Genomic DNA, 19,066 nt, shown 5'->3' on the forward strand with positions numbered 1-19,066 from the left:
ACCAGACATAAAATTGGAATTCCTCCTAAAGCAGATAGAAACCAGGGGAGAAAAGGTTGAGAAATTCCATTCATATCCCATACCCCGCCCATCTCTCCCCCAGCTGCCAGGCAGAGCCACGCTGGGCCAGAGAAGCAAGCCAGGTACAGCCAGGTATGGGTTGGTCTGGGCCCCCATGCTTCTGACCCTGTTCCATGAGGGCCCAGACCAACTCATACCTGGTTGTACCTGGCTTGCTTCTCTGGCCCAGAGTATGACCACCGCTCATTTTCCTTGCCTCTGCTAACTTCTGAGGACTTGCTTCTCATCTGTTCTATAATCATTGTCATTTCTGTCTCCTTCTAAATAAACCTACAGAGTTGGCCCCTCCTTGACAGCTCAATACTGTGGTTGCTCAAATTCAATGCAATATAATGCTTGATGGGGGTAAAGAGTAAATCCCAGTTCATTACATAGGGAAGTGCACTGTTTCCTTCCTCCTAGTGAGATAACATCAGGCATTGCAGCCCCACAGGGAGACTGTCTTCCAGTCTTGAGCATTAACAGGCCAATCTAGTCTCCTTTGTAGTCCTCCAAGACAAGGAATCATCCTCTCTTCACACCTTAAGGGGTTCTGTCATTCAAACTTCTCAGACAGCGAAAGCTACTCAGTCTTCAGTCACCCCTGTGCTGCCGAGCAGAGCCTGTGCCAAGGCTCTCGGCTCCCTGCCTGGACTGGCCGAGCAGAAGGTCTTCCTGGGCTGCAAACTCCCCCTTGCTAGGTGACAGTCATTGTCCTGCTGTGAGCCCCAGTGCTTCCCCTGGTGATGATAAAAACCTTTCTTCTCCTTTTCTGCTTTCATTGAAAAAGCCAAGAGAAAGCAAGTGTGCCTGGGCACCTTCTTGTACACTTTTCAGTTCTCTTCTCCCTTCTCAACTTTAAAGAAAGCCAAGAAAACAAGGATCTATACATAACCTCCTTCCCATTCCCCACTAGGGAGCCTCAGCGTTGCTTTTTGGATGCCAGCATGAGGGAGCAGAGGCCGAAACAGGCAACCTGTGCTTTCCCTCCCTGTCACAGTGTCATATGACATTGTAATTGTTGCTTTCTTTTTGTTTCTTCCCCTAGACGATAAACTCCTTGTAGAAACTATGACTATTTCCCCACTGTCCTCGGTCCCAGCAGAGTGTCTGGGGGTCTCTGGTTGTGCAATGTATGTTGGCTGAATAAATACACAGGGGCTACCTCCAATCACATGAGCAAATGACCATTCAGTCAGGCCTACAACACACCCCAAGGCATTCTGAGGGTCGTACCTCTGGGAGACTCATGTCTTACAGGCTGTTCTTTGCATGATTTTGAGGTCAATATTCTTTCCAGGATAGTCATGATCCTAGGCAGGCATTCTTGAATAGCAGGTTAAAAAACTAATCAAAAGAAGAGAAAATTCTGCACAGCTACTGGAAAGTAAGAGCAAGGAAACAGGCACCTTGAATAAGAAGTCAGTGCACACGCTGGAGAGGTGGCATCCATGGTAATTTTAAGTGACAAGACTTGGACTGATGCTGTACCAAATCGTAAATGGCAGTTTACTCTCATGCCCTCTCTTCTCCCTGCTGGCATCATTTCCCATCATAGTTGCTGCTATGGGGCTCGTGACATTGGAAAACAGTCATAGCTACATGGAACTTGTGGTGAAGTCAGGACTGTCAGGTAATGTCAGGCCTGGCATGAGGCTCAGCATCTGGACCCAGAACTTGGGGGACTCTCCCAGACAGACCCAGATAGACCCCAAGGTATCCAAGTGCACAATTAACTTTAAGCAGGATTTAAGACAATAATTGTTATCAACTCAAATCTAGTGTTGGGGAGATCAACTTCTGGCATAGCAGAGTGAGGAGCTCTGCTAACCCACTTCCCAGTGAAACTGGTGAAACTTATTTTTAAAAAATACTTTAAAGTCTCTGGAAATTGTCCTAAGAACAAACAGCAAATGAAATATCTACTCAAGAAAATCTGTGAAGATTTGGTAAGAAAGGTGAGAATCTGTGGAAATTGAACAAAGCCCTCTCCCTCCCTCCTAACTCTCAGCTCAATAAGGTGGAGATTCCACTCCAGATGGCTACAGCCTACAGCACAGGGCTCCCTTTCCCCCCAGCTCCCGGTCAGAGGGCTTTCATCCCTGGAGGAATAGGACTTCAGCATTTCTCATCTTGCCCCAGCCACTTGTCGCTGAGGCTATGTCCCAGATGAATGTGGTCGAGAGATGGAGGTTCCCTTCTTCCACCGGTCCCTACTTGTGGAACAGAGGCTGTACCTTGGGTGCTGCAGGCCAAGATTAAGGGAGTCCTGGTTGCTCTTGCCTTGGCTCAAGAGACAGTGGTTCCATGCCAGAAAAGGCAAGCCCAGAGGACATCAGACTGCTGCCTCTATCCTCCACTGAGCACTGAACTCCTAGAACAGGGTGTCACACAGAAAGAAGCTTGCTATTACACCCACCCCCAGCTCTAGAGCCCGAGTTCAGAGATTTTTTGCCTGGAAGGAGAAGCAGACTGTAAAACAGATAGCTCCTAATCTCTTCCCAAAGGAATTGACTTCATTTGCAATGGAGTATGGAGAAATTCAACTCTGACGGCTCTCTCAAGAATAGTGGAGGTTTTGGTGAAAGGCAATTGAGAGGAGATTTGTGGATTTAATGAAGATACATCCTAGACTGAAGGCCAGCTAGTTTACAGGCAAAAACCAGGGGAATAAGACCACAGGGGGTCAGAATATGTACCTCAGAAACTATTCCACCAAAGGAGTCACAATTTGATTAGTTTGTAGAACAATTTAGATCCCCAGGTTACTGCTGAAAACAATAGCACAATCAGCAGGCAATTAGTGGAGTTAAACAGCTGGGTGAGATCGAGTCTCTTTCCAGAGACCCCTACCAATACCACTGTCATCCCAGAGTGATACCCAAAGCTATACCTTCCTGAGAAGCAACATAAGAGACTTAATACTGTGGGGAGGAAATACACTTCACTAAAATAATAGGAGCCAGCCACTAAAAAAATAAACAAGTAAATGAGAATAACAAGCCCTGGGGTGGAAGCAGTACCCAGAGTTGCTTCAATATATTATCTAAAATGTCCAGTTGCCTCCCTCAACAAAAAATTATCAGACATGCAAATAAATAGGAGAGAATGGTCCATACACAGGCGAAAAAAAAGCAGACAACACAAACTGCCCGCGAGAGCAACTAGAGGACAGGTTTAGCAGAAAAAGATCTCAAAATGGCCATTATAAATATGTTCACAAAACTAAAGGAAAGTATGATGAAAGAAGTAAAGGAAGGTTGCAATGATAGAGAATATCAGTAGAGATAGAAATTATAAAAAAGAACCAAATGGAAATTCTGGAGTTGAAAAGTAAAATCACTGAAATAAAAATTTCACTATAGATACAATAGATTTGAACTGGCAGAAGAATGAATTAGTAAACTTCAAGATCAATAGAGACTATGCAAGTCAAAGAACGGAGAGAAAAAAAAGAATGAAGAAAAATGAACAGAGCCTCAAGAAATGTTGCATATCATCAAAAGTACTAATATATGCATAATGGGAATACCAGAAAGAGAAGAGGGAGAGAAAGGAACAGAAAAAATATTCAAAGAAAAATGGCTGAAAGATTCCCAAATTTATTGAAAATCAATAACCTACACATCCAAGAAGCTCAATGAATTCCAAGGAGAATAAATGCAAAGAGATCCATAAATAGACACAGGATAGTAAAATGCTAACAGCCAAAGACAAGGAGAAAATATTAAAAGCAGCAAGAATAAAATGGCTGGCTATCCTTTACAAGGGAACCTCAATAACATTAGCAGCTGACTTCAGAAGAAATAATGTAAACTAGAAAGCAGTGGGACAATATATTCAAAGTGCTTAAAGAAAAATAAAAAACAGTCAACCAAGAACTCTATATCCAGCAAAGGTATTTTTCAAAACTGAAGGCAAAATAAAGACTTCCCCAGAAAAACAAAAACAGAAAATGTATTGTTAGCAGACCCATTTTGCAAGAAATACTAAACAAAGTTCTTCAAGCTGAAAGCTAGTAACCTAGGACAGTAATTCAAATCCACACAGACAAAAAAACAAAAAAAAAGAAAGAAAACCACAGTTAAAGGTAATAACAGAATAAACTGTATAAATGCACATTTTTCTCATTTCTGATTTTAAAAATCAATTGTATAAAATAACATGTATATAGTGTAATGTTGGGCCTACACATATAGAAGTGTAATGTATGTGTAATATATTTGCTGATAACAGCAAAAGGAGGTGGATATGAACAAAGTTGTATACCTTAGGAAGTGACCACAGATGGTAAAGTATCACTGAGTCTGTGACATTAATAAATATGTCTAATAACAATACCACAAAAGGGGGAGAAGGGAAGAGTTATACAGAGTAATGTTCCTATTTGTCACTGGAATTAAGCTAATATAAATCCAAAGCTGACTCTTAAGATGTATATGGCAAACTCTAGAACAACCACTAAAGAAAGAAAAAAAACCTAAAAAAATATTATAGTGAAAAATAATCATTAGAGAAATAAAAATGCTACAAATCTAGTGTAGGCTCATAGAGATAAGCGTTATTCTCAGAACCAGGTGGGCCACTGGGCATCACCCCTAAGGAATCTTGCCAAAAGTGTTCCCACGGAGTCCAGTGATCTCTAGGGAAATAAAAAGAAATGCAGGCCTAGGGCAGTACGGAATAGGCAGGGAGGAAACAGAACACACAGGTCCACGCGCTTACAAGACTTGCTTGCCTGAGGATGAACAGAGTGCTTGCCAAGACTTACCCCTCTCGTTTGACCAGTATAGTCCTAAAACAGTGTATAACAAAGACGTACCCAGAGACACAGCTCCAAGCTGAAGTTCCACACTCTAGCACAAATCAGAATCCCCTGGAGGGCGTGTTCAACCACAGATTGCTGGCCCCACCCCCAGAGTTTCTGATTTGGTAGATCTGAAGTGGGGCCCAAGAATTTGCAACCCTAACAAGTTCCCAGGTGATATTGATGATGTTAGTCCAGGCTTACAATCTGTGAACCATAGCCTGCCCTAAAGTGTGAAGCCCATAATGGATAAACAAAATAAAATAGGTGGAGACTGTAGGCCATAGCCTAAAATGTAAGGACCTACTTCGAGATGAATTGGTGTGGTGAGCACAATAGGAGAATAAGATGCAAGTATAGTGAACATCTAATCATTTTGCTACCCCAAATCAATTCACTCTCCTTCTGGTAACTGTACCCCAGTTTTCCTCTGGGAAATACTTTTCTCTCTCACTTTTAGTCCATGTGGTTTGGAAGGACTTAATGATCTACCTCTGCCTCAGGGAAAGGAATTTGACCCAGGCCAAACCAATCAGGGCTTCACATTTTCCCATCTCCAGTGGTTACTTCAGAGATGGATAATCAAATTATTAAGATTTAAGGAGACATTCTGAGACACTTGAGAGAGAGAGAGGCTCTTTTTCTGTTAGATTTGAACCTGGAAAAGCTTAGGTCTGGAGTTGCCACTGACCACCATGTGGAGCTTAAAAGTGAAGCCAGTTTTGAGGTGAAGCAAGAGTTGGAGAACAAGCAGATCTTGCTGTTATCATTTGAGCCCTGGATCAAACACACCTGAAACTTGTATTGTCCTGTGAACCAATGAAATTCCTGTTTCCTTTGAGCCAGCGATTGGGTTTCATCATTTGCAATTTAAACAAGGAAGGGAGATACTAGGACAATTTAGTAACCAAGTGAATAGACAAAGCAGACAAGCTATATGGCATATTATGGGAGACAATGGGCATTTCTGTGGAGAGTTATGAAGGGAGACACTCTACCTGCTAACAGGGCAGGCTTCTGAAAGGTATTAGACCAAGATTGTCAGGACCTAGAGAGTGTGACCACATAAGTACACAGACAGAAATACAGGTATGAAGATTCTGCCAAATCTGATGTTCAGAGGAGTGTGGGAGATGAATAAGAGGGCAGGGACTTGGAACCAACAAGGGACCCAGGGATAGCCTAGGAGGGTCCTGGGGCCCAGCCTGATGGACATCAAGGTGACTCACAGGTCAACTTATACATCTGCCCTCTGCCTTCCCCCTTTGTTAACTCTCTGACCTCTGGTCCCACCGTTCTCTTCTTGCCAACTCCATTCCGGCCATAGTAGCATCGTCATGTCTCTTCCAAGTACACCAAGTATGCTCCCATCTTGGGACCCCTGCACTTGTTTCATGTTCCTGGGAGGCTCTTTCCCCAGGTATCTGCATAGCTGTTTTCTTCATTTCCTTCAGGCCTCTGCTCAAATGTCAACTTATTAGACAGGTCCTTCTGGATCAGTCTATATGAAATAGCAAAACTCCACCACCAACCTCGCTCATCCTAAGCCCCTTTCCTACTTTCTCTTTCTCCACAGTGCTTAACACTATCTGACCCACTGTATACGTACTATTTACTTGTTAATTGCCTTTCTTTAATAGAATGTAAGCACTGTGAAGGAACAGGCTTGTGTTTTTTGCTGCTATATCCCTGATACCTAGAACAGTCTAGATCACAGTATGTACTCAATAAAATATTGTGGAAGAAAGGAAGGAAGGAAGCAAGATTCAGCAGCCATAATTGGGACACTGAATCCTAAATCTGTGTGAGGGTCTCTATTATTATCACCACTTAATGAGACTGAAGTGGAAGCTTGTCTCCCTCAGGGTGCCATGCTCTGCTTCCTCCTACCTACCCCATTACCACCCTCTGACTACCATTGAACCCCTGCTAAAATAATAAAGTTGTTCATTGATAGGTTTAAGGTATAATTTATTTTAGATGTCTGTGCAATTTTTATTCTGTTCAGTAAGGATTTTCTTAGTGCCTAGGATATGTATTAACTATACTATTGTGCTAGGAGCTGCTGGAGCTACAGATATTAGAATAATGTGGACAATGCCTGATGAAGTTATAATCTCATTTACAACAATCCAGAAAGGATTGTTGGAGATCTAAAAGCCTTCAAAACTCAAAGAAATGCAGTTATGGTCACATCAAAAGTGTGAAGTTTATATCTGGGAATAAGAGGTCTTATCCCCACCCTCAGTGGTAGGCTAGAGCTGGTTTATAGCAGCTCATGAAAGCCATCGGTTTTTCAGGAATTTTGCAGGCCAGTTGTTAAATACAACCACTATTTAAAATTAAATTACCTAAACTGCAATCAAATAGATATTAAAAACAAAGGTAGTAAAAATAAGTAAAATCATCACTTTCTTATGATTTTATTACACCTTACTGTTATTTATGCTCTCAAGGTTGTTTACGTCTATGATTATCATGGGAACACTATATAATGGTGAGCTACTGAGCGTCCCTTCCCAACTCCACATTCGATGATATCACATTGGAGGCCTGGAATCTGCCATGGTGATAGTATTTACAGCATGGAAATCAGCAAATTGCTACAAATCAGGGCTTAATTTATTGTTTTGATGATTGTCAAGACTTAAGAAAGTGACGGAGGAGCTGTCAGTAGTGTTGATTAGAATTAAAAGTGTGTCATGTCTGTAGCTGTCACATTGTGAAAACTCAAAATGTTCTTCTAGTATTTGAAAACTGTTACCTGAGTCAGCAAAAATGTAACTTACATCACTGAGAAATAAATGAAGTTTCAAAATACATTTTTGTTTTTTCACTATATTCATGTTGTAACATGACATTCATGTCATAACTGTACCTGCTCATCAACTGCAATCATAGTTGACTAGGGACAAAAATGTGTGGCAGAAATCAATGAAAGCATTCTGAATAATGAAGAGGATTTTATACTTTATTTTATTGCTTATAAAGAGAGTGCTACCCAACCTTTATATCAGAAAAATTGATAATAAGCTAATGTATATACACATTGGCATACCTTTTTTCAGCAAGCTGGGTGTTAAATATTTCCAGCACACTACTGCCCACCCTCCTCCCCTTACCTATATTATACCATGTATATTAAGTCACTTTGTATGACTTAATAAGAAATGTAAATTCAGTCTCTATGCTGACTTCCTAGCACAGAGCTCCTAAAACCTTTGTAATTTCCTGAATGATAGGGGGAATAGAAGCATCATTTGTTTTATAATATTTTTTCTACATTCCAGGTTCCAGACACATTTACATTTCCCAGCCTTTCTTTCAGTTAACTTGGGCTGTGTGAATGGTGCTACCCAATGAAATATGCGCAGATGTGACATGTGACCTTACAGACCAAGACAATTAAGAGCTGATATGTCTCCTTCCTTTCTCTTCCCCTGCCTGCTCAACCCTGGAGGACACCTGTTCCAGCTGGCATAGTTACGAGATGAAAGCAGCCCAGGTCACTGAGTCATCTTTTGGATGAGAGCCACACAGGAATGTCATCTAAGCCACATTAAACTTTGAGTATGAAGTATACTTTTATTGGGTCAAGCCACTGATATTTTACATGTTTGTACACGGCATATGGTACACCTATTAAACTCCAATTTATACCAATATGAAATAATGTTAAAAACAATAAGCAATTGAAATATAATGATAAATTTATGTACATAATGTAACATAACAAGGCTTTGGAACCAGGCTACCTAATTCAAATACCAATTCCACTAGGGTTAGAGCTTAGACACGTGACTAACTTGGGTAAATTACTTAACCACTCTGTGTTTCTCATGTGCAAAATAGGGGTTATTAAAATGGGGCAATTGTGATGATCAAATGAGTAAATGTAACTAAATCTCTATGTTGGCATATATTGAGTTTATACAAGATGGGCTACGTATGTGAATAATAAATTACATTTGCCAACATAAAAAAAGTTTTTACTGTCTTTCACTCAAGTTTATTAAACAAACAACAAACATATTTAATGAAACCAAATGGCTAACACTAAACTAGATTCTGAGCATACAAAGATGAATGAAACATGGCTCTATTTTCATAGAGCTCACAACTTAGAGGAGCCAGCCATACTAATGTGATTAATGACAACCATCGAGAACCATGTTCTGGGTTTCACAACTATATCTTGTTCCAAAAATATTTAATTTCCAGCGCCTTCTGGGATGCAACTTGAGAATTTTGGCATAAATAACCTAGCATATATTGCTGATGTGGTAGAAAGAACATCAGTCTCCCAATTGACTTCCTGGTCTCAGTTTCTCCTCTCTCCAAATTTTCTAGGCTGCCTCTTAGAACACAGATCTGATTAAGTTATTCTAATACTTAAAAATCTTTAATATATCTCCATTGCCTATAGAATAAAATATTGTAGAGTAGAAAGACTTACCTGCAGCCCCAAACCATGTGCATCTAGCATCCTTTCATGTAGGAGAATCGGTGAGATATAGTCTAAATAGATATAGTCTGGACTAGAAACCCTTAATATAGATCTAAATTCTGCCTCTTATTGTCTTTGTAACCTTGGGTGAGAAACTTAACTTCTCTAGATCTCAGTTTTCTCATCAATACAAAGGAGATGTTACTTATTCTTGTTCTTTATATCTAACAAGGTTTCTATGAGTAGGATGACAGCATGTGTCACGATTTATGATGCATAAAATATAAAGATACACACACACAAATAGGCAATGCTTCTGAAACTTTAGTGTAGGGGAAAAAAATTCCTCTGGTGATGTTGTTAAATACATATTCATCCAAGCACCTTCCCCAGGAATCATGATTCAGTAAGTCCAGTGTAGAGATTGGTAACCTGACTTTTTGCTAAGCACTCCAAGTGATTCTGATGCGGGTGGTCCATGGAAGCACACTTTGAAAAACACTGATGGAAAGTATCATAAATTCCAGAAGGAAGAGTCCTGACTATTGTAAATATTACTTGACCCAATAAAAATATATCTTCATCAATATCTTTCTTATTTTTATCATTATTCCAAAAACGGAAACTGTTGTCAGACTTCTAGCAAACTGGAAATAGACATATTTATTGAGAGACCCAGAAACATTTACTGAGAGACCCAGAAAGTTTCATCTCATTTTAGTCTTTTCACTTCATTTTAGTCCTTGGAAAAAATTTAAAAATATACATTTACTCCCAATTTAATGATAAGGAGACTGAGGCTCAGATGTTGCAGAAACAAATTTCAAATCTCTGGTGCCATCTGGAATGGAATTTGAGAACTTTTAGAGCCTGAGTATAAACACATGGCCTTTCTATTTCTCATGGCTGCCTCCTAGATGGAGCCAGAATTGGCCAGAAGCCAGACTTTGTAGAGCTCTTGAGGTGTAAAGGCGGCTATTATCAGTCCTGATGAACTTCAGCTCATCACAAATCAATATTTTTCCATTACCGGCTCTGCCTCCAGACATTTTTGTATGTGAAACATTGAAAATATTACCTCTCTTGTAGTTATTTCTCTTCTCTATATTGACCACGTGACCCAAGGCAGCTCATGTGTGGGGGGATGGGGGCTGCAGCTGTCCCTAAGAAGGCAGCCCTGTTAAGAGATTCAGAGGAGACTGTTGGTGATAATTCTTGAAGTCACTTCTTCCAGTAGAAATTCCAAATAAAGGGCCTTCCTATCTTGATAGTGAGAAATGTAAATAAGGAGCTATGTATGAATACATACATAGGTTTACTAAAAGCCCTTCGGCAAAGACAAAATTAAGCTATCTAAAGGTCTTACACTTTTGCCACCCAATTGTTCTTTGTTTTGTTTTTAAACTACTAATAAAATAAATGAGAAAGTATCATTAAATTTTCTGACCAAAGTACACAGACGTCTTAATAAAAAGAGAGAACTTACCTGTCAAACCTAGTTTACCTTAATATTGCAATTAATAGCTATAATTAAGCACTCTAAGATGCAGAGGTGCATGATAATATAGAAAAAATCATTTTCATATATAAAAATAATAATGCCAAGATATTCTGAAATCCAAGTGAATCTTTATTTTAATAGACGGAAGCATTCATATTTTTATTTACTCCTAGGTGTCTGCTTGAAGCTAAGTGGTTACCATGCATTAACAGAAAAACTTCCAGGAAATGAGGCAAAGTAATAAAAAAAGAAAATACAGAAAAATATTTTAAATATAGGGAAAAAATCCCATACACCATCCTATAACCCACTATCCACACGCACACACAAAAAAAACCATGACAGATGTGCAGCAGAAACTGAGGGACATTTTCACTTGGGCTAATCTGAGCTAACAGCTGTTACTAGGGCTGACTCTGTAACACTTCTGTCATCACTTCTAAAAACCAGCTTTTCAAATGTGGAAAGGGGAGTTTGCAAATAGAGAGGAAAACTTTAGGAATATAAATTTGTCTGTTATCAATACTGAAGTTCATCACCTTTTAAACTCACAATCAATATTTTTCCATTACCAGCTCTGCCTCCAGACATTTTTATATGGAAGCATTGAAAATATCACTTCTATTGTGGTTATTATGCTTTACTATATTGACCACATTTTTGAAGGAGCTCATATAGAATTTTGAAATTGTTGTATTGCAGATAGGCTTCAAATGAATATATCTCAACATATAAATGTTCTGGTGACTATTTATGTAGTGATAAATAAATAGCACAGGCTTTACAGTCAGATGGTCCAGATTTAAATACCACTCTTACGATTTTGTGACACTGGACAAATTGTTTAAGCTCTTTGAGCCTCTATTTCCTTCTTTGCAAAAGGGGATAATAATAGCATCTACCAATATCAAGGATGTCTTGAGGATGAAATAGTATACATATGTATATGTATGTGTATATATATACACATATGTATATATGAGGTATATGTATGTGTGTGCACGTATGACTTTAAGCCGTGCCTACTACATCATACACATTTTTTTAGGGGTTAGATGCTGTCGCTGTTATTTATTATTAGTGTCATTACAAAACTACCATACAACGTAGCCTACAGATCAGACTGGGGCACTGATTAATTTAAAATTTGTGTCTCTGTAAAACTTAACTCATGAGAAAACTCCAGATAAACATATTTCTTTCTTTTTTTTTCACTGAGCATTGTTTTGAGAAAGTTAAATTTACTGCATGGACTGACTGTTTGGTGTTGTGTACATGCATGGAGAATATGATCATGACTCATCTCAAAGCTGTTTTATCAAATTCAGCTCTCCGTCATGAATGAGAGGACATCAGAGATTTCTACAATCTTATATTCAGTTTGTGGCAACCAGGGGGATTTGGTTGGATAATTACTTTAATGACTTATTTCAATTTGTGCTTATCCAGTATTTAAGCAGAAGGTAGCATTCTTTTCTGCATTCTTTCTTGAGGGTTATACTGGGGCTGGGACTAAGTTCCTTAAGTCTCTAAGTTGAGTTGATTGTTAGCATGGGGGGAGTGAGATGTGGTTTTCCAAAGGAGATAAAGATATTATGTTTTCAACCAATTTTTCTAGAAACTAAAGGGCCATATTCTTTTACCATTACTAATGCAATTTCATTTTTGTCTTCACTAAGAAAAATACATAGTTTGTATAGGAAGTAAACATAGCTACAGGATTATTATTCTTCCTTTTGCTAAATAAAAATAATCTTAACTCTTCTTTTTCTGACATACTATTCTTTTCCAAATAGCTCTTCTAACTCTGACCTTTTTCATCTATCAGATATTGGGTTTTTTTTCAGCATTTAATGGAATGAAAATTAAGTGGCTCACATTGTATAAAATAAAGTAAAATCACCTTGGCTCCTTATTTGGATAAAATATGTTTTCAGATACCAACATATCCAAGTGGGTCAGCTCTAGCTTGGGAAGAAATATGGTTTTTCATTACCTCTTTCTAAGTCCACAGGGGAAGGACTAAGTGTGAGCTTTAACAGAGACAATCAAACATGTGGATTCTTGTATTGCTTTTTGCATTTCTCACAAGCCCAGTGGTAAATTTTTCCATATCTTTAAATTCAGCATGGTCCTGAGGCTAAAATCTGAACCCTGGCTCTTTATCTGCCTTGTCATTTGACATATCTTAACAATGCATTAATTTTAGGTGATTAACAAAAAGCAACTGAAATGTACAGGATAATAGAATAATAAGGTAACTGATAGCATTCTTCCTGCCAGATAAACATGCCTCACAGAAGGCTTAACTGTCAGATACCTACAGTTTCAGCTGTTTGAAAGAGTTTTGATAATAGCCTGAAATGTCAAAATTCAGCTGCCAACACTAAGCTGCCAGCTTTCAAAATGCTCTATGGAGTGCTTGTCCCTTAGGGCATAAATTCCAAGGAGCAACTGAGCTGCCATACAACTTGACAGCTTATCCTAGTTCTGGGAGAGCCTTGCATCTGTGCAAATCTAGTACTGCAGCTCTAAAATGAGGAGCTGTGATTGGAGCACAACCTCTCACAAAATAGCACAGAGGCTAGAGAGTCAAAAGCCTTTTCAGGTCTCAGGAAATGAAGCTAACTTCAGCTACACTAGTTTGATCGCAGCTGTGCAGAAAGCACTCAGGCACTACTTCGGCCAAGATTCTCAAGGCGGAAAATGATATCCTGGGACCGCTGCTTCCTCACTGGTGACCCTGCTAAGTAGAAGCAATTTTCCTAATTACAACTGCAATTTCTCATCAAGCATTACATAACCCATATCATTTCATCTTCCTAAAATAAATTATTCACATTGTTTGGGAATTCGTCTGGGAGCTGCAGATCAAATGCCCCATTTGCTACTAAATTACTGTTAACATTTTTCTTTTTCTTTTTTTTTCTGATTTATTAACTGTTTACACAAAATATTGCTTGGATATAATACATTTTCCTCAGTGTAGTTTTTCTGTAAAAAAAATTACATCTTTATTTTCTTTTGAATCCTCAAGGACAAGTTAAAGATTCTCTTTGGCCCTGAAAAAAGGAGAGTACCACCCTCAAAAACTTTCCGTTATATTCAAAAAATTTCTCAACTGATACTATCCCATCAAAGTCTTGAATGCATAGGATGCTATTCTGTGAAGGCAGAGTAGTGTGATGGAAAGTAGTCTGACTGTGGGGTTTGTATCCCAGCTCCTCTACTTCCTAGCTATGTGACAAGAGGCAAATTATTTTCTTCTCTTGGTCTAACTGGCTTCATCTCTAACATGAACATATTGGGTTTATTTATTTATTTATTTGAATTTTATTTATTTTTTTATACAGCAGGTTCCTATTAGTTATCCATTTTATACATATTAGTGTATATATGTAAATCCCAATCTCCCAATTCATCACACCACCACCCACTCCCCGCCACTTTCCCCCCTTGGTGTCCATACGTTTGTTCTCTACATGTGTCTCTCCATTTCTGCCCTGCAAACTGGTTCATCTGTATCATTTTTCTACGTTCCACATATATGCGTTAATATACGATATTTGTTTTTCTCTTTCTGACTTACTTCACTCTGTAGGACAGTCTCTAGGTCCATCCACATCTCTACAAATGACCCAATTTCGTTCCTTTTTATGGCTGAGTAATATTCCATTGTATATATGTACCACATCTTCTTTATCCATTCGTCTGTTGATGGGCATTTAGGTTGCTTCCATGACCTGGCTATTGTAAATAGCTGCAATGTAAAGTGCTGCAATGAACATTGGGGTGCATGTGTCTTTTTGAATTATGGTTTTCTGTCGGTATATGCCCAGTAGTGGGATTGCTGGGTCATACAGTAATTCTATTTTTAGTTTTTTAAGGAACCTCCATACTGTCCTCCATAGTGGCTGTATCAATTTACATTCCCACCAACAGTGCAAGAGGGTTCCCTTTTCTCCACACCCTCTCCAGCGTTTGTTGTTTGTAGATTTTCTGATGATGCCCATTCTAACCGGTGTGAGGTGATACCTCATGGTAGTTTTGACTTGCATTTCTCTAATAATTAATGATGTTGAGTAGCTTTTCATGTGCCTCTTGGCCATCTGTATATCTTCTTTGGAGAGATATCTATTTAGGTCTTCTGCCCATTTTTTGACTGGGTTGTTTGTTTTTTTAATATTGAGCTGCATGAGCTGTTTATATACTTTGGAGATTAATCCTTTATCCGTTGATTTGTTTGCAAATATTTTCTCCCATTCTGAGGGTTGCCTTTTCGTCATGTTTGTAGTTTCCTTTACTTTGCAAAAGCTTTTAAGTTTCATTAGGTGCCATCTGTTTATTTTTGTTTTTATTTCCATTACTCTAGGAGGTGGATCAAAAAAGATCTTGCTGTGATTTATGTCAAAGAGTGTTCTTTCTATGTTTTCCTCTAAGAGTTTTATAGTGTCCGGTCTTACATTTAGGTTTCTAATCCATTTTGAGTTTATTTTTGTGTATGGTGTTAGGGAGTGTTCTAATTTCATTCTTTTACATGTAGTTGTCCAGTTTTTCCAGCACCACTTATTGAAGAGACTGTCTTTTCTCCATTGTATATCCTTGCCTCCTTGGTCATAGATTAGTTAACCATAGGCGCATAGGTTTATCTCTGGGCTTTCTATCCTGTTCCATTGATCTATATTTCTGTTTTTGTGCCAGTACCATATTGTCTTGATTATTGTAGCTTTGTAGTATAGTCTGAAGTCAGGGAGTCTGATTCCTCCAGCTCCGTTTTTTTCCCTCAAGATTGCTTTGGCTATTTGGGGTCTTTTGTGTCTCCATACACATTTTAAGATTTTTTGTTCTAGTTCAGTAAAAAATGCCATTGGTAATTTGATAGGGATTGCATTGAATCTGTAGATTGCTTTGGGTAGTATAGTCATTTTCACAATGTTGATTCTTCCAATCCAAGAACATGGTATATCTCTCCACCTGTTGGTATCATCTTTAATTTCTTTCATCAGTGTCTTACAGTTTTCTGCATACAGGTCTTTTGTCTCCCTAGGTAGGTTTATTCCTAGGTATTTAATTCTTTTTGTTGCAATGGTAAATGGGAGTGTTTCCTTCATTTCTCTTTCAGATTTTTCATCATTAGTGTATAGGAATGCAAGAGATTTCTGTGCATTAATTTTGTATCCTGCAACTTTACTAAATTCATTGATTAGCTCTAGTAGTTTTCTGGTGACATCTTTAGGATGCTCTATGTATAGCATCATGCCATCTGCAAACAGTGACAGTTTTACTTCTTCTTTTCCAATTTGTATTCCTTCTATTTTTTTTTTCTTCTCTGATTGCCATGGCTAGGACTTCCAAAACTATGTTGAATAATAGTGGCAAGAGTGGACATCCTTGTCTTGTTCCTGATCTTAGAGGAAATGCTTTCAGTTTTTCACCATTGAGAATGACGTTTGCTGTGGGTTTGTCGTATATGGCCTTTATTATGTTGAGGTAGGTTCTGTCTATGCCCACTTTCTGGAGAGTTTTTATCATAAATGGGTGTTGAATTTTGTCAAAAGCTTTTTCTGCATCTTTTGAGATGATCATATGGTTTTCATTCTTCAGTTTGTTTATATTTGGTGTATCACATTGATTGATTTGTGTATACTGAAGAATCCTTGCATCCCTGGGATAAATCCCACTTGATCATGGTGTATGATCCTTTCAATGTGTTGTTGGATTCTGTTTGCTAGTATTTTGTTGAGGATTTTTGCATCTATATTCATCAGTGATATTGGTCTGGAATTTTCTTTTTTTTTAACATGAACAACATTGGTGTTAGCACCAATTTTGGTAACCACTATAAAAATGAAATTAATACATAGAGTGTTTACTCCACTGCTAGACATTTAGTAAATGCTTATAAATACTAACTATTCTTTTTTACTTATTTAAAGTAATTATCACATTATGCTGATTTGATTTTTTCAGGAATTCATTATTTTAAACAAAATAACAGAGTCTGCAAACCATGCAATTATGTTACTTTTGGAATGTGTGTTACTAATATCGCCATGAAAACTAACCATTAATCTGTCAAGGATTGGTAAATTTTTGAAGCCCATGCGTGTGTCTAGGAAAGGAAGAATTTGCCAGTTTACTAGGGAAGCATCAGTAGAAACCACAGAGTTCCAGTTCTTACCTGTACAACTGAATATCCTCTGAGGGCCTGCCCCAACCATCCTATCACAAGAAACTGTCATTCTGTTATACCACCTAATTTATTTCCTTTCTAGATATACAAGTATCTGAAATTGCCGCTTTTATTTATTTTTTCTAATTGAAGTATATTTGATTTAGAATATTATATGTTTCAGGTGTACAGCATAGTGCTTCAGTATTTTCACAGATTATATTCCATTAAAAGCAGTTTCAAGATAATGGCTATAATTCTCTGTGCTATACAATATATCCCAGTTGCTTATCAATTTTATACACAGTAGTTTGTATCTCTTAATCCCATACCCTTAACTTGTTCCTCCCCCCTTCCCTCTCCCCACTGGTAACCACTGGTTTGTTTTCTATATCTGTGAGTCTGTTTCTGTTTTGCTATGTACATTCATTTGTATTATTTTTTAGATTCCACATATAAGTGATATCATACAGTAATTTATCTTTCTCTGTCTGAGTTATTTCACTATGTGTAATATTCTCCAGGTCTATCCACATTGTTGCAAAGGGCAGAATTTTATTCTTTTTTGTGGCTAGCATTCCCTTGTATTATAGAGTGTTCCACCCTCTTCAATTTTTTGGAATAGTTTGAGAAGGATAAATATCAATTCTTTATATGTTTGGTAGAATTGCCCTGTGAAGCGTCTGGTCCTAGGCTTTTGTTTGCTGGGAGTTTTTTGTTGTTGTTGTTACAAAATCAATTTTACTACTAGTGATTGATCTGTTCAAATTATCTGTTTCTTCTTTATTCAGTCTTGGCAAGTTGTATATTTCTAGAAATTTGTCAATTTCTTCTAGGCTGTCCAATTTGGGAGCACATAACTGTTCATAGTAATCTCTTGTGATTTTTTTGTGTTTCTGTGATATTGACTGTTATTTCTCCTTTCATTTCTTGTTATTTTGTTTATTTGGGTCCTCTCTCTTTTCTTCTTGGTGAGCCTGGCTAAATGTTTATCAATTTCGTTTATCTTTTCAGAAAAACCACCCCTTGGTTTCATCAATCTTTTCTATTTTTAATCTCTATTTTATTTATTTTCTCTTGGATCTTTTTATTTCCTTCCTTCTGTTGCCTTTGGGCTTTGTTTGTTCTTTTTCTAATTCTTTTATGTGGTAGATTAGGCTGTTTATTTGAGATTTTTCTTGTTTCTTGAGAAAGCCCTGTATTACTGTAAACTTCCCTCTTAGAGCTGCTTTTGCTGCATCCCATCAATCTTAGAGTGTTGTGTTTCCATTTTCATTTATCTGGAGGTATTTTCTGATTCCGTCTTTGATTTCTTTATTGACCCATTGGTTTTTTAGTAGCATGTTGTTTAGCTCCACATGTTTGTTCTTTTTCCATTTTTCTTTCTGTAATTCATTTCTAGTTTCATACTGTTGTGGCTGGAAAAAATGCTTGATATAATTTCTATCCTCTTAATTTTGTTGAGGTTTGTTTTATGGCCTAGCATGTGATCTATCCTGGAGAACATTCCATGTGCACCTGAAAAGAATTTATATTCTGCTATTTGGGGATACAATGTCCTGTAGATATCTATTAAGTCCTGCTGTCTATTGTGTCATTTAAGATCACTGTTGCCTTATTGATTTCCTGTCTGGATGATCTGTTCATTGATGTAAAGGTGTGTTAAAGTCCCCTACTATTATTGTATTATTGTCAGTTTCTCCTTTTATGTCTCTTAGTATTTGCTTTACATATTTAGGTGTTCCTGTATTGGGTGCATATATGTCAATGAGCATACTATCCTCTTCTTGTATTGATCCCTTTATTATTATGTAATGCCTTTCTTTGTCTTTTGTTATAGTTTTTGTTTTAAAGCCTATTTTTTCTGATATGAGTATTGCTACCCTTTTTTCTTGTTGTTTCCATTTGCATTAAATATCTTTTTCTACCCCCTCACTTTCAGTCTGTTTGTCTTTTGCCCTGAAGTGAGTCTCTTTTAGGCAGCATATAGAAGGGTCTTGGGGTTTTTTTGTTTATTTGTTTTTTTAATCCAATTAGCCATTTACTGTCTTTAGATTGAAGCATTTAGTCCATTGTCTT

Source organism: Balaenoptera physalus (assembly GCF_965194825.1).
Source record: "Balaenoptera physalus genome assembly, chromosome: 3".
NCBI classification, from domain to species: Eukaryota; Metazoa; Chordata; class Mammalia; order Artiodactyla; family Balaenopteridae; genus Balaenoptera; species Balaenoptera physalus.